This window comes from Sus scrofa, chromosome X, assembly GCF_054392235.1.
Source record: "Sus scrofa isolate SSC_HxYL_T2T_F1_AM1 chromosome X, Sscrofa_HxYL_maternal_Yorkshire_Landrace_v2.0, whole genome shotgun sequence".
NCBI classification, from domain to species: domain Eukaryota; kingdom Metazoa; phylum Chordata; class Mammalia; order Artiodactyla; family Suidae; genus Sus; species Sus scrofa.
Window position 1 is genome coordinate 9,463,850 of NC_139401.1, and position 26,084 is coordinate 9,489,933.

General features: G+C 46.7%; 1 protein-coding gene across 4 annotated transcripts in view; it reads left to right on the forward strand.

The window, feature by feature from the left end:
* TBL1X (transducin beta like 1 X-linked) overlaps positions 1-26,084 on the forward strand; it is a 245,118-nt gene that overhangs the window by 151,702 nt on the left and 67,332 nt on the right. For 2 of the 4 annotated variants that reach the window (XM_085007108.1, XM_085007109.1), the window contains exon 3: positions 15,192-15,280. The exons of the other annotated variants lie outside the window; for them this stretch is intronic. The gene's annotated coding sequence lies outside the window, so the exon portion shown is untranslated. The remainder of the gene's footprint in view (positions 1-15,191; positions 15,281-26,084) is intronic. 4 annotated transcript variants of the gene reach the window in all.

Here is a 26,084-nt window from a genome sequence, read left to right on the forward strand (position 1 = left end):
TGCGGCCTTGAAGCGAGACGTGTGTTTCTCCCTCCCCCCCACGTGCCCACGGAGGCGTCTGTGGTCCCGATCAGGCGAGGGGAGAGTCCTGGGTCTTATGTGACTTCGCCAAGGATTGAACCTACATCCTCATGGATGTCAGTCAGGTTCATGAGTGCTGAGCCGCAACGGGAACTCCAAACCTTGACCATTTTGGTCTCATGTCAGGATTTCTCAGCCTTAGCACGAGTGACATGTGGGGCCCAATAACCCTTGCTCAAGGTGGGAGCGGTGTCTTGTGCACTGTATCACGCTAGCAGCATCCTTGGCCTGTACTCATCACATATGCCAGAGCCCTTCACCCCGTTGGGACCACGAGAAACCTCTCCGGACATTGCCAGGTGACCCTTGGGGGACAAAATTGCCTGCCACTGAGAACCACTTAAAATCTCTCCCATGAACATGTATTGCGTATATACTGTTAATGCCATTAAAAAAAAAAAAAAGTAAAATGAACCAAAGGCGTTGGAATGTCTACACCAGCACCTGCACATGGTTGCTTACGGGAGCTTCTATGCATCGTGGCCAAAACTTGGAAGGAACCGGGTTGTCCTTTTGTAGATGACCAGATAAATAACCTCTTGCATCCAGACAGTGGAAGATTATTCAGCCGTAAAAAGAAATGAGCTCAAGCCAGGAAAAGACATGGTGGAACCTTAAAGGCGCATCACTGAGTGAGAGAAGCCGACCTCAACAGGCTAGTGCTGTGTGATTCCAACTCCTAGGACGTTCTGGAAAAGGCACAGCCGCAGAGACGGCCCAAAGATCTGTGGCTGCCGGAGTGTAAGGAGCAGGGAGGCGTGAGCAGGCAGCGCACAGAGGCGTTCAGGGCCAGTGAGGCTACTCTGGGTGACACGGTGATGGTGGACACATGTCATCGTACATTTGTCAAAACCCGTAGAAGGTACCACCCGTGAACCCCGATGTGAACTGTAGGCTTTGGGGGGTGAGGACATGTCCACGGACGTCCATGGGGGTGGGGCTGTCGGACATCCCTGTGCCTCCCTCTCGAGTTTGTTCTGCACCTAAAGCTCAAAACTCAACCAACTAAAGATCATTTTAAAAAAGGAGAAAAAAAACCCCGAGGCTATGCTTTCCAAACTGCTGCGATGATTCTGTTCCGTTTCATGCTTCCGGGACCCTCGAGAGACGTGGCAGGTTTTCGTGAGATTTCCTGCCCTTGGGTTTTGAAAGCTCCATCTTCATGTGGAGTGGCGTTTGCGTGACTGTCCCGAGGGTTCTCCCTGTGTCTCAGGGAGCAGGACCTTGAGCGGGGGTCCACCCCACACTCCTGCTGCCCCCCCACCCCCTCCCCGTGCCCATTCCCAGTACAAGGCACAGACCTCTGGAGTCAAGCACGTCTGTCAGGTGTTCATGGTCTCAAGTCACCCTGACAATGAGTGGGTCTGCTCTGAGGGAGTAATGAGTTTGGAGTGCACAGCTTAGTAAATGCAGCATGATCTTGCCCCAAGGCGAGGATCAGCAGACTCTTGCACGAAGGCCAGCTCTGCCTGTAGCCTATTTTTGTGGGGAAGGTTTTATTGAAACATATCCATGCCCATCTGTTTTTATGTTGTCTCTGGCTGATTTTGAGCCAAGATAGAGTGAATGCTTAGAACGGACACAGTATGCTGCAAAGTCCAAGGTACCTGCTGTTTTGTCCTTCACAGGAAAAGTGTGCTCACCCCTGCTTTACCGTTCTGGAACTTTCTCCTTGATATGTCTTCCTACTTTTATTTTTAAATTTTTTTTTTATTTTTTTTTTATTTTTATTTTTATTTTTATTTTTATTTTTTGCCTTTTAGGGCTGCACCTGCAGCACATGGAAGTTCCCAGGCTAGGGGTTGAATTGGAACTGCAGCTGCCGGCCTACACCACAGCCACAGCAATGCCAGATTCGAGCTGTGTCTGCGACCTACACCACAGCTCATGGCAACACTGGATCCCTGACCCTCTGAGCAAGGGCAGGGATTAAACCCATATCTTCATGGATCCTAGTCGAGTTTGTTTCCACTGAGCCACAACAGGGACTCCTGTCTCTCTACTCAACTTCAGAAAAGGAGAGCATTTTCATAATTAGTAGAGAGTAGCCTGGGAGGTCTCTGGTGGTGCTTCAGGTTAGGGATCTGGCATTGTGACTCCTGTGGCTCTGGTCACTGCTGTGGTGCAGGTTCAGTCCCTGGTCCGGGAACTTCCACATGCCATAGATGCAGCTTAAAAGAAATAGCCTGACCAGACGAATAATAGAGATCACCAAGTATGTTCCATCTAACGTCTTCTGGCATGTTCTGCACGTTTCTCAGCGTGTAAGGTTTGTACCCTGTATACCAGCGTGTTTATGGAGACACTTGCTCATGTGCTTTTTCATGAAACATGCAAAACACCATCGTTTTCTTTGATTAAAAAAAGAAATGTCCAGGGGTTCCGGTTGTGGCTCAGCGGGTTCCGAACCCAACTGGTATCCATGAGGATGCAGGTTGGACCCCTGGCCTTGCTCAGTGGGTCAAGGAGCCATCGTTGCCACAGGCTGAGGCGTAGATGGAAGATGTGGCTCAGATCCGGCATAGCCGTGGTAGTGGTGTCGGCCGGCAGATGCAGCTCTGCTTCGACCCTGGCCGGGAACTTCCATGTGCCGCGGTGTGGCCCTAAAAAGAACAAGAAGAAAAAAAGAAAAGAAATGCCCACAGCATTCATGATAGGAGCACTTGAGAGAACAGGACGCTTGTACGTGGGATGTTGTTTTAAGAAGGCTCCTCAGGAAGCAGACGCTGAGACCGAGATTGCTGTGGGACGTTAGCCGGGGTTGTAGGTCACCTGTGGGGGTGCGGGGAGCAGGGGGCCTGGGCGTGGAGCGGCTGTGCCTCCTGAGAAAGCCGTCTCGGCCCCATCCCCCGAGTACCACCCCCAGCCAGGCCCTCCAGCTCCCACCTGACTTCATGAGCGGAGGCCACTGCTTCCCCGAATTCTGTTGCTCAGCGCCCTAAGGCGTCATAGGGGAACAGGTGGATGCAGCCTCGCTGCCGCGGTTCTTAAGGAGCCTGCCGGCCTGGGCTCTCCGCCGTCAGCTCCCAGCAGACCAGCATCCCTGCCTGGCTCGTGTTATGTTCACGTATGGATCCCTCGACGGAGGCACCCGATCTCCTTCAAGGGCGGGAGTCGCTCTGTCCTCTTCCCTCTGCAGCATCTTCCCCGGACTCACCAAGCAAGGAAGAGATGGAAGAAATCGCAGAGGAGAATCTAAATCGAACGAAACAAGACAGTGCCTGTCAGTGATGTATAGTAAATATCCTGTCAGTGGTATGCAGTCAATAGACAGAATTCTGTCTCCAGTGTACACACATAACCCATTCATTCAGAGACAGTATGTGCTTAGGCCAAGTGGGTTTGCGGTAGGCTGGGTTTGTTACAGAGTTGCCTGTGGCTTTTTTTTTTTTTTTTTTTTTTTTTGTCTTTTGCCTTTCCAGGGCCACTTCCTGCTGTATATGGAGGCTCCCAGGCCAGGGGTCAAATCAGAGCTGTAGCCACCGGCCTACACCACAGCCACAGCAACACGGGATCCGAGCCGCGTCTGCGACCCACACCACAGCTCACGGCAACGCAGGATCCTCAACCCGCTGAGCAAGGCCAAGGATCGAACCCACAACCTCATGGTTCCTAGTCGGGTGCACCAACCACTGCGCCACCACGGGAACTCCGCCTGTGGCTTTTTGATCGTGCCTCACAGTCTCAGCTTTTTAATCAGAAGGGTTGTACCATCTACCACCGGCTATTTGTTTTCTGTTTGTATCGCGTGCTCTGTTTCTCTCTCCCTCCGTTCCTGCGTGTGTTTGCATAAGCTGAGAGGATTTGTGTGACTTGACTTCACTGTTAGCGTATTAGCAGGTCGTCTTTGTTTTGATGGCGTTGCTCTCCGGGTTACAGTATACGTCTTGTCAGCGGCTACACTGAGTGATACTTCCCACATCCTGTGTAAGAAACGTGCAACTGTGTGTGTCTGTGCTTCGGTACCCGGTTCTTTGTGCTCAGACGTCTTATTTTCATGTGGGTTTCATATGCTACAATGCACGGTTAGTAATTTGGCATTAAGCAGCCATTGATACGGGAAAGAAAATTTAAAACAAGAAGAGGAGGCTTTTATATTCACCCCCTGAAGTTAGCCTTTGTCCCTCACGACTCCTTCGCCTCAGTCCATGGTTCCGTCTGAAATCAGTCTCCCCCCCCAAAGAGCGTCCGTCGGTATTCCTTGCAGTGCAGATCTCCTGCCTGTGCATTCTCTCTGCACTTGTTTGTTTGGAAAAGGCTTTGCTTGGCCCTCCCGTCTGAAAGATGTTTCTGCCTGAGTGTAGAATGCTAGGCTGATACATCCTGTCTTCAGAGTCCTGTTCCGTTGTCTGCTGGCTTAGCATTGTTCTGGACAGGAAGTTGGTGGGATTTGTTATTTTTTTCTTCTGGAGGTAGTTTCTCTGGCTGCTTTGAAGAGTTTGTTTTCTTGCTGATTTTCAGAAAACTGGGTCTTCTTGGGGTTTCCTCTGGTATTTATCCTGCCTGGGGTTTATGTAGCTTCCTGGGTCTATTTTACCTTTTTTAAACCTAGAATTTCCCAAGCAGATTAGATCTTGACACCTTTGCTTTAAATAACACGTGTTGGGAGTTCCCGTCATGGCTCAGTGGTTAACGAACCCTTCTAGCATCCGTGAAGATAAGGGTTCGATCACTGGCCTCGTTCAGTGGGCTGGGGTTGCTGTGGCTCTGGCATAGGCTGGCGGCTACAACTCCAATTTGACCCACAGCCTGGGAACCTCCATATGCTGCAGGTGCAGCCCTAAAAAGACAATCAATCAATCAATAACACATGTTGTCATCTCTAAGAAATACTGTTTTAAGGATGAGCACTAAAAGAAACACAAAATATGGTTTGGAAAACGAAGATGAAAATCAGTGTTTAGGAGTTCCCATTGTGGCTCAGTGGTAACGAACCTGACTAGTATCCATGAGGGCATGGGTTTGATCTCTGGCCTCGCTCAGTGGGTTAAGGATCCAGCATTGCCATGAGCTGTAGTGTAGGTTGCAGATGCCGCTCGGATCCTGCGTTGCTGTGGCTGTGTCGTAGGCTGGCACCTGCAGCTCCGATTCGACCCCTAGCCTGGGAACTTCTGTATGCTGCAGGTGTGGCGCTAAAAAAGCGTAAAGAAAAGAAGAGAAAGGAAGGAAGAAGAAACCAGTGTGTATTGTTTTTGCATGATTATAAGTTTATATTGACTACTTGGATCGAAGAGTGTTTGTTGGGTACCCGGGAAAGCTCTGGGGCCTGGCCTTGGTAGTAGGTGGAGCGTGTCGGTGTTTATTAGCTTGGGAATGAGGTCTCAGCAGGAACTGTCTGGGTAATTGCCGGCTTGGTGGACACGCTCCACCAGTAACCATTCTCCCCATCTCGAGTGTAGGTCAGAAATTTTACCAAAATCTTCCTGGCCTTGTGAACGACGCTGATCTATTACATCGATGCCCAGGAAAGTTGATGCACCCCCGAGATTGCTGTCTATCGAGAACAGTGCTGGAATGTTAATTCCAAAAGCGTTCAAACTCACGTCTTTTTTCTATAAGCATTGACAACAAATACTACCATTTAACCATGCAGATGGGTTTTTTTATTTTTATTTTTATTTTTTAGCATATAGAAGTTCCCTCGCTAGGGGTTAAACTGGAGCCACAGCCACATTAAATCTGCAGCTCACGGCAACGCCGAATCCTTAACCCATTGAGAGAGGCCAGGGATCAAACCCATGTCCTCATGGATACTAGTCAGATCGTAACCTGCTGAGCCACAGTGGGAACTCCGATGCAGACTGTTTTTGAAGGGAATGTTTTAAGAAGATGACATGATAAAAAATGAAGAAATGATGAATGCAGAGTGACCTTTCTCCTCACAGGACCCATTTTCCAAGTTTGATGAGTGGAAAGAGAACAATGGCCTGATTTTAATTCCCTGTGGAGGAAGACTCATCTCGAACTGCCCTACTTCTTGACACTGTTAGAATATTAAAAGTAACATTTTTATAAGTCATTACCATCTTGGCACACGTGCGTCCATTTTCATCAGGTGCTGTCGTCTTTAGCTTTCAAGCTTCCAAAAGTCTCTAAAGAGGCACACTTTGGTTTTAGACGGCTCTTGGAGAACCTGTAATCTTCCAGCAGCCAAATCTGCCTGTGTTGGAATCTCTAGCAGCGGATGTACTCAAAATCAATCAGAAAGGTGTCTTAAAATTTCCACATATTTTTGAAAAGTCAGAAATGTGGGGAGTTGGGCAAACCGTAGCATATTGCACAGGAAGTATTATCATCCTCTCTCTGGATGCCCAGATGCACAGAGGCTCCAGGGGAGGAAGGTGCTTCACCCAATTTCTGCAGCCTGCAGCTCAGCACCATGAGACAATCAAGACAGTAGAGTGATGACTGAATATACGTGAACCCCGGCAGGACACTGTCAGTGGTGGCGCCTGGACACGTCACTGAGAACGCAGTGTGAGAATCTGGTAGCCAGCTTTCTTCCCTGATTGACTAAAAGGATGACATGACTTATCGCCCTTAGAGGCAGGTGGATAACAGATGTAATTATGTGTAAATTACTTTTATTGGATTTTTTCCTTTCCATTATAGTTTATTACCAGGTATGGAATATAGTTCCCTGTATGCTATATAGAGAGTAGGACCTTGCTTATGCTCATGTGTATATGTATATGTATATATAAACTGAATCACTTTGCTATAAAGCAGCGATTAACACAACATTGAAATCTACTATACTTCAAATAAATTAAAAAAAATTAAAAAGATATGGTGTTTGTATGTATATAAACACAAATATATATATTAATATATTAATATTCTAACTGTCAAGAAGTAAGGCATTATATATATATATATACACACACACACACACACATATGCATATATCTTTTTTCTATTGCTGTTTATAGAGGGTATTGAATGTAGTTCCTTGTGCTCCATAGCAGGACCTTGTTGTTTATCCATTCGATATAAGAGTTTGCATCCGCTAATCCCGAACTCCCTCTTCCTTGGCAAACACAAGTCTGTTCTCTGTGTCTGTTCTGTAGATAAGTTCATTTGTGTACCGTTTTAATAAGTGGAATCACATGGTGTTTGCCTTGCTCTTTCTGCCTTTCTTCACTAGTATTGATAAACTCTAGGTCCATCTGTGTTTGTGCAGATGGCATGAGTTCCTTCATTTAGGGCTGAGTAGCGTCCCGTTGTATGTAAGTGCCACATCTTCTTTATCCATTCCTATGTTGCTGGACATTTAGGTGGCTTCCATAGCTCGGCTGTTGTGAATAGTGCTGCTGTGAACATTGGGGTGCATGTATCTTTTCCAATTACAATTGTTGTTTTTTTTTTTCCTCTGAATGTGTGCCCAAGAGTGGGATTGCTGGATCATATGGCAACTCTATTTTTAATTTTCTTTTTTTTGGTTTTTTGCCTTTTCTACGGCCACTCCCGCAGCATATGGAGATTCCCAGGCTGGGGGTCCAGTCGGAGCTGTAGCCACCGGCCTACGCCAGAGCCACAGCAATGCTGGATCCAAGCCACGTCTGGGACCTACACCACAGCTCACGGCAACACCAGATGGTTAACCCACTGAGCAAGGCCGGGGATCGGACCCGCAACCTCATGGTTCCTATTCGGATTCGTTAACCATTGCGCCACGACGGAAACTCCTGTTTTTAATTTTTAAAGGAACCTCCATACTGTTCTCCTTAACAGCAGTGCCAGTTGACATTCCTATTGACAGCATAGGAGGGTTCTCTTTTCTCCACACCCTCTCCAGCAGTTACTGTTTGTATAACTTTTAATGATGACCCTTCTGACTGGTGTGTGGTGGTAACCTCAGTGGAGTTTTGATTTGCATTTCTCTAATAACGAGAGGTGTTGAATCAAGTTTTCATGCGCTTATTGGCCATTTGTATGTCTTCTTTGGAAAAACGTCTTTTTAGAGCTTCTGCCCAGTGTTTAAGTGTTATTTGGTTTTTTGTTATTGAGTTGTATGAATTGTTTGTATAATTTAGAAATTAATTCCTTGTTGGGAGCATCATTTGCAAATGTTTTCTCCCATTCCATAGGTTGTCTTTTTGTTTTGTTTATGGTTTCTTTTGCTGTGCAAAAGCTTTCGATTAGGTCCCATTTATGTATTTTTGTATCGATAGCTATTGTCTTGGGAGACTGACCTAAGAAAACATTGGTCTGGTTGACGTCAGAGAATGTTTTGCCTGTGTTCTCCTCTAGGAGTTTTATGACGTCATGTCTTATATTTACAAGTCTTTACGCCGTTTTGAGTTGATTTTTGTGTATGGCGTGAGGGCGTGATTGATTGATTTGCATGCAGCTGTCCACCTTTCCCAACAAATACCATTTGCTGAGCATACCGTCTTTTCCCGTGATATGTTCTTGCCTCCTTTGTCGAAGGTTAATTGCCCATAGGTATGTGGATTTATTTCCGGGCACTCTGTTCTGTTCTGTTGATTCCCTTTGTCTATTTTTGTGCCAATACCATGTTGTTTTGATTACTGTAGCTTTGTAGTGTTGTCTGCGGTCTGGGAGGTTTTATGCCTCCAGTTTCATTCTCCTTCCCTAGGATTGCTTTAGCAATTCTGAGTCTTTTATGGTTCCATATCAATTTTAGGATTATTCATTCTAGTTCTATGAAAAATGTCATAGATAATGTCATAGGAATGTCATTAAATCTGTAGGTTATTTTGTGCAGTCTGGCCATTTTACCAATATTAATTATTCCAGGACAGGAGAGAGCAGGGGATATCTTTCCATTTCTTTAAATCATCTTCAATTTGTCATGAATGGGTGTTGAATTTTATCGAATGCTATTTCTGCTTTTATTGAAATGATCATGTGATTTTTGTCTTTTGTTAATGTGGAGTATTTATTACATTGATTTGCATGTATGGAAACATACTTGTGAACTTGGGATGAATCCCACTTGGCTCTCATGTATGATCTTTATGCATTGTTGGATTAGATTTGCTAAAATTTTTTCGAGAATTTTCGCATTTATATTCATCAAAGATATTGGCCTGTAATTTCCTTTTTGGTTGGTGTCTTTGGTTTTGGTATCAGGGTAAAAGTGGTTTCTAGAATGACTTTGGGAGCGTTCCCTCCTCTTCAGTCTTTTGGAAGAGTTTGAAAAGGATTGGTATAATTCTTTGTCTGATATAATTTCCCAGTGAAGCCATCTGGTCCTGGAGTTTTGTTTGCAGGGAGTTGTGTTTTTTTTTTTTTTTTTTTAATGGATTCTGTTCTACTTCTAGTGATCAATCTGTTCAAATCATCTATTTCTTCTTGATTCAGTTTTGGTGGGCTGTATGTTTCTAGAAATGAGTCCATTTTATTAGATTGTCCAGTTTGTTGGTATATAATTGTTCATAGTGTTCTTTTTTTTTTTTTTTTTTTTTTTTTTTTTTTTGTCTTTTTAGGGCCGCACCCATGGCATATGGGTGTTCCCAGGCTAGGGGTCCAATCGGAGCTACAGCTGCCAGCCTATGCCACAGCCACAGCAACGTGGGATCCAAACCACGTCTGTGACCTACACCACAGCTCACGGCAACACTGGATCCTTAACCCACTGAGCAAGGCCAGAGATTAAACCCCCAACCTCGTGGTTACTAGTCGGGTTCGTTAACCACTGCGCCACGACAGGAACTCCCCATAGTGTTCTTTTATGGTGAGGCTGGCCAGAGGTTTGCAGATTTTACTTACCCTTTCAAATAAACAGCTCTTGGTTTTATTGTGTTTTTCATCTGTTTCTTTCTTTCTTTTCTTTCTTTCTTTCTTTCTTTCTTTCTTTCTTTCTTTCTTTCTTTCTTTCTTTCATTCAGCCACACCTTAGCATATGGAGTTCCCAGGCCAGAGATCAGATGCAAGATGTAGTTGCAACCTAAGCCTCAGCTGCAGCAACACCAGATCTTTAACCCACTGTGCCAGGCTGGGGATCGAACCTATGTCCCAGCACTCCCAAGATGCTGCCAATCCCATTGCACCACAGCAAGAACTTTCTCTCTCTCTCTTTTTTCCTTTTCTTTTTTGGCTACCATTCAGCATATGGAGCTCCTGGGCCAGGGATCAGATCCGAGCCACAGCTGCAACCTTCGCCAAAGCCACAGCAACACTGAATCCTTTAACCCACTGGTTGCCTATCCTTTAACCCACTGCGCCAGGCCAAGGATTGAACCTGTGTTGTGGGGCTGCAGAGTTGCTGCCGATCCCATCACGCCACAGCAGGAACTCCTATTGTGTTTTAATCTCTGTTTTATGTAATTCCTCTCTAATCTTTATCATTTCTTTCTTTCTGACGACTTTAGGTTTTGTTTAATCCTCGTTTGAGATGTTTCTCGTTTTTTGAGGAAGGCCTGTATCGCTGGGAACATCCTTCTAAGGACTCCTTTTGCAGCATCCCGTAGATTTTGTATGTTTATGTTTCATTGTCATTTGTCTCAAGTTTTTTCTAAATTTCCTCTTTGATTTCATCACTGACCCATTGGTTTTTTAGTAGCATATTGTTTAGTCTTCATGTAATCAATTTTTTTTTCTCATTTCTCTTTCTGTGGTTGATTTCTGGTTTCATGCTCTTTCGGTTCGAAAAGGTACTTGAAATAATTTCTATCCTCTTAAATTTGTTGAGGCTTGTTTTGTACCCTCCTGTGAGGTCTAGCCTAGTGAATGTTCCATGAGAATGGGTATTCTGGGTTTTTTTCAATATAATATCCTGAAAATATCAATTACATCTGTTCTATTGTGTTATTTACGTATCTATTGCCTTTTTGAGTTTCTGTCTGGAAGATCTATCCACTGAGGTCAATGGGGTTTAGAGCCTCCTACTATTATTGTATTCCTGTATATTTCTCCCTTTATGTCTGTTAATGTTTGTTTTATGTATTTAGGTGCTCCTTTTTATTTTATTTTTTAATAACTTTAAGCTAGGGTTACCCATCCTATTGAAGGTAGAATATGGGATCACAGAACCACTTTTCATGTGGGGATACTAAGCACATGCTAACAATCTGGAAAACATCCTTCTGAAGAACGTGTTTTGGCAGATTTCTCTCCGACTTTGAAACCTGCCTTTGCTTGGCTTCCAAGTTCCTGTGGTTCTAGGCTTTTCTGCCAGCAGCCCTGCACGTCACTGTCCCCATTCTATAAGCTGATGATGCAGAGGCACTTACTCCAGGTATCTCCCCCCCCCCCCCCCGTCCTTCACAGTGTGTTAGATTTTGAGGGTCAGAGGTGCAGGGGTGACTCGGCAGGATGGTGGTCTGACTGGGCCTGGGTGACCCAGTGCTTCGGTGGCTCCCACATGGCTGGCACGTGATGCTGGCTGCTGGCGGTGGGCCTCAGTTCTGATCCATACTGGCCTCTCCACGGGCATTTAAAGGAGCTTAATTGTACGCATGTGATTCTGTTTTATCAGGAGGTCGAATCATTCTGTATATAGTTAGGCATCTCATTTATGATCAATAAAAATGTAGGTTTATCCTTTGGACTTTAGTGAGCAAAATCAGGCAGAAGTCACCAAGAGTTTACCTAAGGATTCCAAAAGCTGTTCTGGCCAAATCAAGTTTCTTTGCATTATTGACCCGTGAGGGCTGATCAGTCTTTCACGAAGGGAAGCCGTCCTTCCCACTAGGTGCCGGGAGCTCCCCTCTTCCAGTTGCGACAATTGAAACTGTCCCTACACATGACCTAACATCCTAAGGTCCCCGGAGGTGGAGGGCACAGTTACGCCTGATTGAAAACCACAGTGTTAAAATGTGGGCACACCGTGACAGGCCCATGCTTTTCTTAGGTGTCGTGTACGTGGGTCCGTATCAGACAACAGTGTGAGAAGGTACCTGGACAAGCAGAGTCAACTCAAGTGGTCATGCTGACCCACGCACAACCCAAAGCTTGGGCTACACTACCTCGGGGGCGGGGGAGGGTGTTGGAGTGACAGCCAGAGCTGCAGGCGGAACAAAACCAATCCAGCGCCTCTGGTTGCCCTGACAGACGTGGCAAAGCTTCTGCGTGGAAGGTTAATGAGGTTTGCTCCAAGGAGAGCAGCAGCGTACCCCTGCCATGTTCCTCAAAACAGCAAAACGAAGTAGGCAGTTCCCCTCCTGGGTCCATACCCCAGGGCTGGAAAACGGGGGCTCGGACCCCTCCCTGGACACCAGTGCTCCTGGCAGCACTAGGCGCAGTAGCCAGAAGGTGGGCACACACAAGCCAAACGCCCATTGCCTGTGAAGGGAAAGATAAAATGTAGTCCTTGCCTCCCGTAGAATAGTATTCAGCCACGCAAAGGAGTGAAGTGCTGATACCTGCTCCATTGTGGCTGAACCTTGAAAGCTTTATGCTGACTCACAGAAGCTAGACCCCAAACGTACCGTGTGATTCCATTATTATGAAGCGTCCAGAACAGGCAGAGCCATACAGACACCAAGTGGGCTGGGGAGGGGGAGAGGGAATGAGGCGTGACGGCTCGACGGGCACAGGTGTTCCTGTGGGGTGATGGAAATGTTTGCAGACTTGCGAACGATGGGCTGCACAACTCTGCAAAGTCCCGAGGAAGGACTAAGCTAGTGATTGTCTGCCCCATCCCATGCCGAGAGCTGACGGCAGCCAGAAAATCAGCATCCTTTTTATATTTATTGTGACCTTTGAGAGTAAAGAATATATTGGTCACTTAGGATGGAGCAGGATAATGTGAGAAAAAAGAATGTATACATGTATGTGTCACTGGGTCACCATGCGGTACAGTGGAAAATCGACAGAACACTGTAAACCAGCTGTAATGGAAAAAAATAAAAATCATTAGATATAAAAATAAATAACTTTTTTTAAAAAGACCATATTGCCTTTGTTAAAATCATTTGCCTTAGACACAAGCATTTTGCAATGACGTAAATTTTTGCCAGCACTGTTCACTGCAGTGTGGTTCTATGGGGTGTTAATAATGGGAAAATCAGTCATGCCCAGGAATTGGAAGGTTCAGAGTTCTCATTTTAGTTTCTTATTTTGAGCCGTAAACGAATGAGTTTTGACATGTTGCGTAACCAGCATGTTATTAACCAGAGTCATATCTCACCCTTTTCGGTGTTTATAACACACAGATGATGTTAATTACACTTATTGAGTTTAACAACTTGTATTGAGGGTAACCTTCAATTTGTGAGTTACCATCTGTTTTGGACCAAAGAGTAGGAATTTGGTACTGAAGCTTTTTTTCTGAACAGCTTGTAATAAGAGCTGTTTATGTATTAATTACCTAATTGAACGATAATGGATTTTAATGTTTTGCTTTTCAGGCAATTTGGGGCTTATTGTGGTGACATCTGTTCATATTTTGATGCCTTATGGTATTTAGCAGGCCCATCATAGGGCTATTTTGGGTTTACAACCTATTACTGAAAATAGTAACTTGCTTTCTGCTTCAGGTACTGGAAAGGAGTATTGTCTTCTTTTGTCTCCGCTACAGATTTTTTTTCGCCATGAAAATTTTTTTTTTTTTTTGGTCTTTTTTTTTTTTTTTTTTCCTAGTACCACACCCTCAGCACATGGAGGTTCCCAGGCTGGGGGTCTAATCGGAGCTGTAGCTGCCGGCCTACACCACAGCCACAGCAACGCAGGATCTGAGCCCTGTCTGCGACCTACACCACAGCTCACTGCAATGCTGGATCCTTAACCCACTGAGCGAGGCCAGGGATCGAACCCACAACCTCATGGTTCCTAGTCGGATTCGTTAACCACTGAGCCACGACGGGAACTCCGAAATGTTTTATTTTACAAGCAAAGTCAGTATTCCTTCGTGCCTGCTTCACTGTGATGCCCTTTAATTTCTATTCAAAGAGCTATGGAGGAATGTTGTTTAAATCTCATTAATTTCCTTCAGTGGTCGTTTTTTTCTTTAATTGTCCTGGCTACAACTTTTATCTTATTACGTCCTTGTGATTTTTTTTTTTTTAAGATACTGTAATGAAACTTAGGGTCCATGAACCTACCTATAGAATCCTTTTACTCGCTTTCTTTGAACAGTGTAACTATAAACATGACTCCATGGGAATAATTTACTTGCATCTCTTTGGAACATTTCAAGAGGTGCTGTATAAATTCACTAATAAGAAACATCTATTCATTCATAGTCTCGCTTGTGGATTTGAATTATATTAAACCTGATGTGATACCTTTTTATTATCACTTAAGACTGTTGAACAAGAATTTAGGGGAAATGGCAGGCATTGAATGTCCCGAGTACTGGAGTTGGTGGATAATTTAAACCCTGTGGGAGGCTGGATTCACTCATAACCAAAGCCATTTTATGAGGAAGAAGGTAAATATGGGTCGGTGAACGCTGGTTGACTGCTTAGTATTGATACCGAGTGGAAAAGCAAAACAAGTTTTTGACATGCAGGGTTATTTTATGAGCTAGAACCCTGGCTTCTTTAGACATCCATGCAAATGCAGCTCCTGGGAAATGGAAACGTGGAGAAAAAATAATGGAAAACTTGAGAACTATTAATCAGTGCGCTCTTCTGCTTTATTTTCGGGAATCTGGGGCAGGGTGGAGGGGGGATTCTACTGTTTCGGTGTTTCTATGGGCGGGCGTAAGGGTGGATAGCTGCACACAAACACGCGTGCAAGGATTATTGCAAACCATGCCCAAGCCATGTCAGTGAAGTTTCTCTGAAGCTCCTTTTCTTCTCTTAAAGGTGGATACAGTTTAACATATTGGTTGCGTATGATACAATCCCTACAACAAAGGTATTTCAGCTGGGCATTAAGTACCGAGAAATGAATGATAGCAGGGACGCTCTCTGAGCTAAAATCAGTTTTATTTATTTCGAGACTCTTTCCTTGCAGAATTTCTACCTGTGCCCGTAATACTGACTGGTTATTTTCATGTCTCCTTTTTCATGTTGCACATAGAACTGCCTCATCTGTGTTACATTTTAAGACCGAGATACTGAAACAACAGACTGTGTCAAGTTTGAGTTGGGGGGTGAGAAAGAGAAACAAGGAGTAGGTGCTGCCAAAGGTGAATAAGTCCCAAAGAATTTCAAGGTGTTTTTCTTTCCTCAGATCTCTCTGTTTCTCACCAGGCAGGTCCCGGCAGACGCTTGGCGGTTTGTACGTTCGGAGGCTGGGGAGCCCCCTGGTTCAGAGGTCCACACATGAAGTCACCCTGAAGGTAAACAGCCGCCCTCGATCTTGGTCTTTGACCTGAGATCTCTTTGAGAAGCAGGATTCCGTTTTGTGGAAACGGAGTAACACCTTTTGTTTAAAAATGATGCTTTGGGGAGGAAGCTGAGACCTTTCTCCCGGCTGAAGCGGCAGGTGGTAGGACATAGAGCATCATTAAGTCATCCTGGGTGGTTTAGTCGATTCTGTATGACGAACTGGCCTTTTATTGCCTCCTAAGAATTGGGGATACAGAACCAGCTATTAGAGACGTTTCTGGGTCTCACCAGGAGCAGAGGACACCTTCTAAAAATTAGTCTCTTTTGTTAACATTGTGAATTAAAATTAAGCTGCACAATTAATTATAATTGCGCGCATGAGTCTAGATCTATTTGGTTGCTGTATCTCAGTTCTGTGCTTTATTAGCTTCTTAATATGATTTGCATCTGTCTGCAAATTGATGTGCTACTTAACCTTGAAACTTATTAGAAGAACATGTAGCTTTCTATTTATAGATCTAATGAGGTGATAAGATATCCAGAAGAGCAAACCAAATTGCAGACGCACAGGCATCAAGAATTGAAGCCCACCCCCGCCCCCAAGAAAAAAAAGAAAAGAAAATCAATTTTCAAATAGGGCTGATTATAGTACCTACCACAGTGAGTTGTAAGGATTGTATAATAAATTAAAGTGCTCAGCAAATACCTGTCATGAAGTAAACAACGAATAAATGCTACCTTTTTGCATTACAAGAAAATGCCACCAGGAGTTCTCTTGTGGTGCAGTGGGTTCAGGATCTGGTGTTGTCACTGCAAAGGCTTCCGTCGCTGCTGTGGCACGGGTTCGATCCCTGGCCCAGGAACTTCCATCTGCCTGGGGACGGCTTAAAAAAAAAAAGGAAAGACAATGCCGCTGTAGGATTCTTAGTGGGAACCCTGTACATGTAGATTATACACCTAAAAATGAAGTTCAGGAAATTGGCACCACATTGTAAGTCAACTGTTCTTTCATTTAAAATGTGAAAAAGAAAAAAACGAAGTTCAGTAACTATGTGGGGAAAAAAAAGGGGTGGACGCCCATCCCAAACCAAAGCTGCTGGTTCCCCTTCCCATCCCCCACCAAAAAAAAGTGCTATTGTCTTTTGGTAGATGAGATTTGGGATTTCATTGTGTCATTTATTTTTCGTGCTTTCTGGTTCTTTGTTTAATTTTTTATTTAAAAAAAAAATCCTAGGGCTTTTTAAAGTTTTAAAAACACGAAGCGGGAAATTTGGGGAAGACTTTTGCTGTCTTGTTTGAAGAGAACCCATCCAAACTAAAATGGTAGACCTAAATTTAACCAAAGTAAGGCTCTTAGTGAATCTTTTTTGTTTAAGACCCAATATATAACAAAGTAAATGGGTACGATGGACCCTAGAAGAACCTGGGTTTGAACTGCGCAGGGCCGTTAAATATGCTTCTGTCCCGCACGGTCCGTGGTTGAGTCCACAGATGAGGAACCACAGACACGGAGCCCACCCCCACCCCCCGTCAAAACCAGGAAGTGCATTTCAACAACCGTGCAGGGAGTCAGACCCCCAACCACCACGTTCAAGGGTCAACTGTATTAGAATTTCAGTATTGTGCTTAAATATTTGAGAAGTGTAAGCTTTTTTTTAATTAATATATATGCAATTAATTATAGCCATTTATTTTAAAAATTATGTTTATTAAAAATCTATAAATCGGGGGCAGGGGGGTTGTGCCTGTGGCATGTGGAATTTCCCAGGCCAGGGATCAAACCCCAACCACAGCAGTGACAATGCTGAATCCTGAACTGCTAGGCCACCAGGGAATGCCCTGAAATTTTAGTATCGAAATGTATTTATTGTCACAATTTATTTAAACATCTTATTTTAATAAAATTTTACATTTTATGTAACATTTAAAAATTTAAGGAAAAGTTTTTCAATGACAGTTGATAGAATTTTAATAATAAAATGTATGTATTCCAAAATTTATAAAATTAAAAAATGTGTTCAGTTTGTGGCTGGTTTTAACGCGGCATCATGTTTTCAAGATTTGTCCATGCTGTAGCGGGAATTTTTTTTGTGGCCCGGTACTATCCCGTCCCTTGGCTCTGCCACATCTTGTCCCCTCAGCCCTCAGTGGACGGCATTTGTGTGGCAGGTGGCTTTCCGTCATCATGAGTAAGCAGCCGTGAACATTCCTGTGCAAGGCGTGTGTGGCACACACGTCTTCGTTTCTCTTGGGCGTGTACCTGAGAGTAGAATGGCCAGGTTGCGTGGTCACGGTGTAACATTTGAAAGAACCCTCTGACTTTGCCAGAGCGGCTCCGTGGTGAGTCAGTATTTTTTGCAGGGCGCGCCAACCGTGTTTGAAGTGTCAGGGGGAGGAGGAGAGGAGAGGTCCCTTGCTTGTCGGTGTTTTGACTGAGTGTGAGGTCAGAACAAAGGGCACATAAGCTGCTTGACCTGAGCACCCGCGACGTCCTTCTGTGTGGGAGGCACCAGTGCTGAGCTTCATACGTGGCGGTGGAAGTGTTTGCAGCCTTTAATAAGAGGCTGTGTGGTCTATACATGCCGTGCTCCCTTGGAACCGTGCTGGAGTCCCCCAGTCTGCTGCTTCTCCTACACGTTGCCCGCAGCGCATCCCCAAGCTTGGGAGTCACCTCGAAGTCATGCCTGTTCTCTGCGTTGGGCGCTGTGCGTCAGAAAGTGAGGGCTGATACCTGTCTCCAGGAGACGCCCCTAGTTTCAGCAGGTACCCCCTTCAAAAGCCATTCACAGCAGACCGCAGCTGTGGTGTTTTCTTGGCTCTTCCTTTCCTTTTTATTTGTTTATTTATTTACTTATTCATTTATTTTACTTTCTAGGGCCAAAGCCCCAGGCATATGGAAATTCTCAGGCTAGGGATCCAATCAGAGCTACCGCTGCCAGGCTACAGCCACAGCCACAACCACGCCAGATCCTACACCACAGCTCACCGCAACACCGGATCTTTAACCCACGGAGTGAGGCCAGGGGTGGAACCTGCGTCTTCATGGATAGTAGTTGGGTTCATCACCGCTAAGTCAACAGCGGGCACTCCAGCTCTTCTTTTTTTTTTTTTTTTTTTTTTTTTTTTAAGCTATTTCTTGGGCCGCTCCCACGGCATATGGAGGTTCCCAGGCTAGGGGTCGAATCGGAGCTGTAGCCACTGGCCTACGCCAGAGCCACAGCACCGCGGGATCCGAGCTGGGTCTGCAACCCACACCACAGCTCACGGCAACGCCGGATTGTTAACCCACCAAGCAAGGGCAGGAATCGAACCCGCAACCTCATGGTTCCTAGTCGGATTCGTTAACCACTGCGCCACGACGGGAACTCCCCCAGCTCTTCTTTTTAAAGTGGTTGGTATGTTGGCTGGCACCCCCCTCAAGTTACCCGGCGGGGAAGTGACCAGGCCGTCGTCGTCGTCTCCTGTAGAAAGGGGAGATCTTCAGGAGAGCAAGGTCGGCAGACGTCTTCTGTCAGGGGCTGGAGAGGAGCGCGCTGAGGCTTTGCGGGCGCTGGTTTCTGCTGCCCAGCTCTGCCCTGTGCCCCTAGAGCCGCTCCCTCCTGGTCCGCAGATGAATGACCGTGGCTGGGTGCCCACATGACTGTGTTGATGCGCACAGGAATTTCAATGTCCAACCAATTTCACGGGTGGCCAAATACGATCGTTTTGATTTTCTTTTCAATCATTTAAAAAATGTCGAAGCCGTTGACAGCACGCAGGTGTTTCGGAGGCAGCGCAGGTGGGAGTCGCGCCCACTTTGACCTGGAGAAACGCACCTGTTGTATTTCTCCCCCGGGTACCCGCGGGCTCTGAGTCGAAGTGCATCTGCGGGCAGCTCAGCAGGTCCGCCGCATGCTCGGGTCGGGATCCGCGTCGTGGCTGCTTGGCGAAGGCGCTGCTGGTGTTCAGGGAGTTGAAGCTTTGGGGAGTGTGCGGGCTGTCCTGCCATGCGAGGGGTGGCTCTGGACTCTGTAACGGCCCTCACCCAGGAGGTCTCCCTCCCAGGCAGTGTCCCGCCCCTCCCCAGGGGACATTGGTCATGCCTGGAGACACTCGGCAGGGAGAGGCGTGCTCCGGCCTCTCGTGGCGGGGGTGGGGTGGGGGCAGGGGTACCAGGGCTGTTGCTCGACATTCTATGTGCCCAGGGCAGCCTGTTGGCGGAGATTTCCGTGGTCCCAAATGCCCAGAGCACCGAGGCTGACGAATCCTACTCACTGCTACTGTCAGTATTTTATTTTGGAGTTTGATGTTACCAGTCTGAGACTGTGGAAACGTAAGCTGCAGAGCACTCGATTGCAAAACTGAGTTCTACATTTACGGATATAAACACGAGGCTCATTGGACCTCACTGGATAGTTGGGTTCGCGGTGTTTTTAAGTATTTTTCTTTTCAAAAGCTTTGGGGGGGGGGGGAGTCCCCATTGTGTGCAGCAGAAACCAATCCGACTGGTATCCACAAGGACACAGGTTCGATCCCTGGCCTCGCTCAGTGGGTAGGGAATCTGGCGTTGCCGTGCGCTGTGGTGTAAGTTGCAGACATGGCTCGGATCCCACATTGCTGTGGCTGTGGCGCAGGCCACCAGCTATAGCCCCAATTGAACCCCTTGCCTGGGAACCTCCATGTGCCACGGTCCTAAAAAAAGCAAAAAATAAATATTAAAAAAAGCTTTTTTGTTGTTACTCATTTACATTCAGGGACCAAAATATGCTTTAACGCCAAGGTCTTTTGAGATGCCGGCTGCCTCAAAGGGCACGGCCTCACCCACCTTTATATGGACAGAAAAAGCCACAGGGTTTATTTTTCAAAACTCTGGAGGCCACATTCTATGAGTAGATACCTCTCTTCTGACGCCACTCACCGCAGAAAAGGAAATGGTCAAGGCCAAAATAAATCCCACGTCTGTGGGTGAAAAATCGCAGTGTCTCAGACGTTTCATAACCAGCCTGTGTGTATTCCTGAAATTTGTTTGAGGGCCTAATGCACATGCTGGAGAATCTGATCCCAGCCTCTCAGGCTTAGAGACACTTAACATCTGTAAGGTAGTTTACGAACTAGTCGGAAGCATTAGCTTACAGACCAAAGTCGTTATGAAAACGGGGCGAACTGCTGTTAGGTGGGAGCCGTAGCTGTCAGTGTCTCCCGAGGCACTTGGCGTTGACATCATGGTAGGTGAACTTGAATGTCACTGTGGAGAGAGGAGACTATAAAAAGAACACCGTGAACTTAGTCTTTGCACACCGTCTGGCTCGTGATGCGGACTTTCTGAGCCGTGCTTTGCTGTTCCCAGGTGGAAGGGTTTCAGGAAGGCTTCCTTCTGGGTCCTCCTCCCGATCAGGCACCGAGGTGTGGGATGGGTGCCTTTTGCAGCTCGGAGGGTCTGAGAGAGGACCCGGGGGCTGCTTGGGAGGGGCACAGACAGTCCTGGAGGTCACTCCAGGCGAGGACGCCTTTCCTGTCACGTCAGCATCCTTCATGGCTGTGCACACAGGGTTTGGATGGCAGCCCCGGCCAGCCATTCATTAACCCAGAAGGGCAGCCAGGCACAGAAAGGACCCTTTCTGAATGAGCCCCCCCAGCGGGGGGGGGGGGGGACGGGGACTGTTTTTGATTCTGTGAAGAGCAGCATTCTTTTTCTAACCCAAGAAGAGCCCCCTCCTGTCTGCTCTCCCAACCCTGCAGCTTTATTTCCTGAGCTGAGTTGTTCTCACACTGGTGAATTCTGAAGACACTGCCAGATTTTAATTACATTTTAATGAATATGAAAGCGCGTCATGTTCACAGGAGAAAATTTGGAAAATACAGAAAGAGACACACTCACACACAGAGAGAAGTCCAGCGTGATCCCAGCCCTGGAGAAACAAGTGTGAGAATATTTTAGAGGGTGTCTTTCATTTGTGTGTGTGTGCATAAAAAAGAAAATTTAGCAACATGTGCATTGCATCTTGAAACCTACTTTTTTTCTACATAGCACTGTGTCATGGCCATTTTCCCCTGTTAGGAAAATTCTTTTGAGGACTTCACTTTATCACACTACTTTATTCCCATATTCAAAGGGCATCGCCACTGCTAGGCATGTGAACTCAGGTAGCAAAATTATAGTTCTTGGATTCTATCATTTTGACTCCAAAGTAAATAAATACAACTGTAAAGTTCGTGAGAAAAAAAAAATTAACTTTGGAGGGAATATTTTTCTTCCTGTAGGATAATAGTCACTTCGTTGGTACATGAAGATAAGTCCGTAGGAAAAAAACACAAAATTAAACCACCGGTAATGTTTTCACGTTCCCCGCCCAGTCTCTTCTCCTGTAATTGGGGTTCAACGCTAAAGGCCATCATTTATGGAGTCACTCCTACTGTGGTGGGACAACCGGAGCTTTCCGTGGCCAGGTTTCGGCTTCGTCTCAGTTCTACCCGCGGACCAGGTGTGCAGCGTGAGGACACAAGCCTGCTTCTCCGCAGCCCGCTGGTCCCCGGCCGATTATCAAGATGTACATGGAAAGGTGGGAACGTACATTCCCTTTTTCATCGGCACTGACCGCTGGTGGTGAAATCAAAAGAAACTCCGTTTACGTTTGTAGAGGAAACTCGTTATGGGGAAGCGCGCGGGAAGGTAGACCCGCTGCGTCCGGTCCGCGGAGCAGGTGTCCGAGGCCGCGGGCGAAAGTGCGGTCTTCCGCTGAGGTCGTCCGAGCAGCCGCTCCAGCCGCAGCGGCTCTCTCTTCTCGTCTGCGTGGAGTCGGGCCCCAGAGGCCGGGGCCTCATCCAGAACCGGACTCTAAGCCGCGGATTCCTCCAGCGTAAAGGCCCGCAGACTGAGCGCGGAGCCGAGACGTGGGCCCAACGCTCCTCCGTCCCGGGTCCCGGGGAGGAGCCGAGGGCGTCTTCAGAGGATGTTCGGAGAACGTTTCCTCCCCCGGCAGGTGGTTATGAGCGGCTTGGGCACAGCGGCTGTCGCCGGGCGCCGGCGTCCCCTCCCTGAGTCGGCGGGCGGACATCCCCGTTTCCCAGCCCCGCGCCCTCCCGGCGCCAGGGAACGAGCTCGCTTTTGCCCTTTCTGCCTTCAACTCCCGGAGCCAGCGCTGCAGGAGCTCTTCCGAGTGTGCCCTTGACAGTAGTTAAGAGTTCGTTGTTTGGGGGGCAGAGTCCTCTCCCTTCCCCGAGCACGAGCATGAGAGCCGGTTAAATGCGCCCCGCACATCCGCAAGCCCGCGAAACCCTGGTAGACACCGTTTCTCTTGCGTCGGAGTGGTGACGGAACCGTGATTAAGAGGAGCTTTTGCCCCTTGAAATGAAATCGTGCAAAGGAGAGATGCTATAAATAACGTCCCCTTCAGCTTCCCGCCGGATTTAGCCCCAAATGAGTATTTCGGTTGGAAGAGTTGTCTTTGATTGGGGAACCACCAGAACTGTCATCAGTCCGCACTGATTGTTTCTTCCTCTGCAGGCGGCACAGTGAGGGGGTGTGGGGGCCCCGCCTCGCCGCGCAGGAGGGCGCTGACTTCCTTTTTGCGCAATCCCAGGACCTCCCGTCGACCTAATTGGAGGTGCCTCCGATCGAAACTGGGTCAGGCAGGAAAATAAACACAGTTGCACTCATTAAGAACCCTTTCATTTCTTTCCTTTCTGTTGGAGGCGGACGAGGATCTACCGGTGCAGAAAAAGCTCTTTTATTCTAGAACTGGAGGAGGGGGGTTGGAAGGCCCCGCTGGAGAACGCAGAGCTCCAGCTGGGGGCGGCTGCGGTTGGAAAGCCGCTGGGTGTTGGAACGCGCCGGGGTCTCCGGGCGAGAAAGAGGGTGCCTGGGTGGAGCCCCGCAGGAGGGGCTCCCTACCTGCAGGTTGTCACCACCGGGGCGCCAGGTCTGGGCTGACACACTTGGGCGAGGGTGGTTTGTTCCTCAGGCCCTTCCAGGGGGCCCTCTGCTTTCGGGGTGCTGGTGGGTGGCAGAATAGCACTAATAGCTGCCCAGCCGCTCCTCCCTGTGCAGGCCCTGCCCTGGGAGTTTCTAGAAAGCGTCCAGCCCTCACCCCCTCTCCCACGTGGACCCTGAGCCATCACATAATTTGACTTTTCCTTGTCTGCTCCATAGAAGCCTGGTCCCTCCTGGAGAAGAAACTGCACGTAGTTGGGCTCTCTGGCTGGGAACTCATAGGCCCCTTGCTCTGACTTCATAGCTGCCTTCAAGGACCTTCAGGAGTTCCCACTGTGGTTCAGCGAGTTAAGAACCTGACATAATGTCCATGAGGATGTAGGTTTGATCTCTGGCTTTGCTCGGTGGGTTAAGACTCTGGCATTGCTGTGGCTGTAGTGTAGGCCTGTAGCTGCAGCTCTGATTCAACCTCTAGCCTGGGAGCTTCCATATGCCGCAGGTGTGGCCTTAAAAAGGAAGGAAGAAAACAAAAAAAAAAGATCATGTTCAAACACAGCTGAGGAGGAGGGGTTTGGGGGGCAGTGCTTAGAGCGGGAATCCCTGCTGGTCTCAGGGTTGGGATCCAGACCTTTCAGTGCTTCAGCCACATTGCAGTGCCAGGTCTGGCAACTGAGATCCCACGTCAAGCCAATGCACGCCCTGGCCGGAGAAAAAAAAAGGTCCTTGGTGTCAGAATGTGATCTTGAAGTGATTGCTCACCACTGGTTTTGTAGCGAAGAGGACCAGGGCGCCCCGCTTTTGGCCTTGGCTTCTGAGCTGCCCAGACAGGCAGATGCCGCACGGTAGCCCGAAGTGACTTCGCTGCCACTGAAATCAGAAACTCTGTGTTGCGAAAGACCCCCGCCCCCCAGAACTTGGAAGAGCACCGTAATACCAGCACATTTATGTATATGAAACTCAGCAGCAGACCCCTGGATTTAAAAATGCATGATTTTAGGAGTTCCCATAGTGGCGTAGTGGTTAACGAATCCGACTAGGAACCATGAGGTTGCAGGTTCAGTCCCTGCCCTTTCTCAGTGGATTAACGATCCGGCGTTGCCGTGAGCTGTGGTTTAGGTTGCAGATGCTGCTCAGATCCCCTGTTGCTGTGGCTGTGGTGTAGGCCAGCGGCTGCAGCTCCGATTAGACCCCTAGCCTGGGAACCTCCATATGCCGCGGGAGCAGCCCTAGAAAAGGAAAAAAAAAAAAAGACAAAAATGCATGATTTCATTCTCACATCTCTCCGTGAAAATTTAGTTCCTCTCTTGGAGAAAAGGGGATGGATAACTTTATTTCCCTGCGTTGTGAGTAGATGGGGTGAGATTTGTCTCAAGCAGTTTTTACCAAGTGAAGATGAGCCATTTTACTCACTTGAGTCAAAAAGGTGATTTTTTTAAGTGATATTAATCCAGTAAAATGACAGGCATCACCTCTGTGCACATTGTACGGAGGTCTCACAACTAGACACTCAGTTAATTGTTGGTTTCTCTTGATTTCGCCATGGTCAAACCCAAAGTGTTGAAGTGGCTTGAATGTTGCTGTGGTTTATGTTCAGTTCAAGGAGTGTTCGCGTCCGCGTATGGGATTGTCTAAGAATATGTGGCCACGTTTTCGTTCACGAATCACTGTAAGTCCTTCTTTTGGAACTAGTTAGGTTTTAGAAGAACAAGTCTTACAAGAAGTTTAAGTCATTGATGCCATATAAATTAAGAAGGTATTTTATTGGTGAGGGAGACTTCAATCCAATTATTAGATCAGTTTTTTAAAAAACATGTGCAGGCGTACGTCGCATGTCATGTGTTGCGCTTCAAAGACAGCATTTTTTAAAAATTGAAGGTTCAGGGCAACCCTTCGTTGAATGAGTCTACTGGTACCATTTTTCTTTTTTCTTTTTTTAGTTACTTAATGAATTTTATTACATTTATAGGTGTACAACAATCATCACAACCAAATTTGACAGCATTTCCATCCCAAACCCTCAGTGCATCCCCCACCCAGTCTTCTTTGGAAACCATAAGTTTTTCACAGTCTGTGAGTCAGTATCTGCTCTGCCAAGAAGTTCATTGTGTCCGTTTTTTAGATTCCACATGTCAGTGAAAGAATTTGATGTTGGTGTCTCATTGTCTGACTGACTTCACTCAGCATGATGATTTCTAGGTCCATCCGTGTTGCTAAAAATGCTGGTATTTCATTCCTTTTAATGGCTGAGTAATATTCCATTGTGTATATGTACCACATCTTCTTGATCCACTCCTCTGTCGATGTACATTTAGGTTGTTTCTATGTCTTGGCTGTTGTAGATAGTGCTGCAATGAACATCAGAGTACATGTGTCTTTGTGAGTCATGGTTTTCTCTGGATAGATGCCCAGGAGTGGGATTGCTGGATCAAATGGCAGTTCTATTTTTAGTTTTCTGAGGCATCTCCATACTGTTTTCCACAGTGGTTGCACCAATTTACAATCCCACCAACAGTGTACTAGGGTTCCTTTTTCTCCACACCCTCTCCAGCACTTATTGTTTGTACTTTTTGATGCTGGCCATTCTGGATGGTGTAAGGTGATACCTTCTAGTGGTTTTGATTTGCATTTCTCTAATACTGAGTGATGTTGAGCATCTTTTCATGTGTTTTTTGGCCATCCGTATGTCTTCTTTGAAGAATTGTCTGTTTAGATCTTCTGCCCATTTTTCGATGGGGTTGTTTGTTTTTTGGTATTGAGCAGCAGAAAGTGTTTATAAGTTTTGGAGATTAATTCCCTTGTCAGTTGATTCACTTGCAAAGATGTTCTCCCATCCTGTGGGTTGTCTTTTTGTTTTGTTTAGGGTTTCCTTTGCTGTGCAGAAACTTTGAAGTTTGATTAGGTCCCAT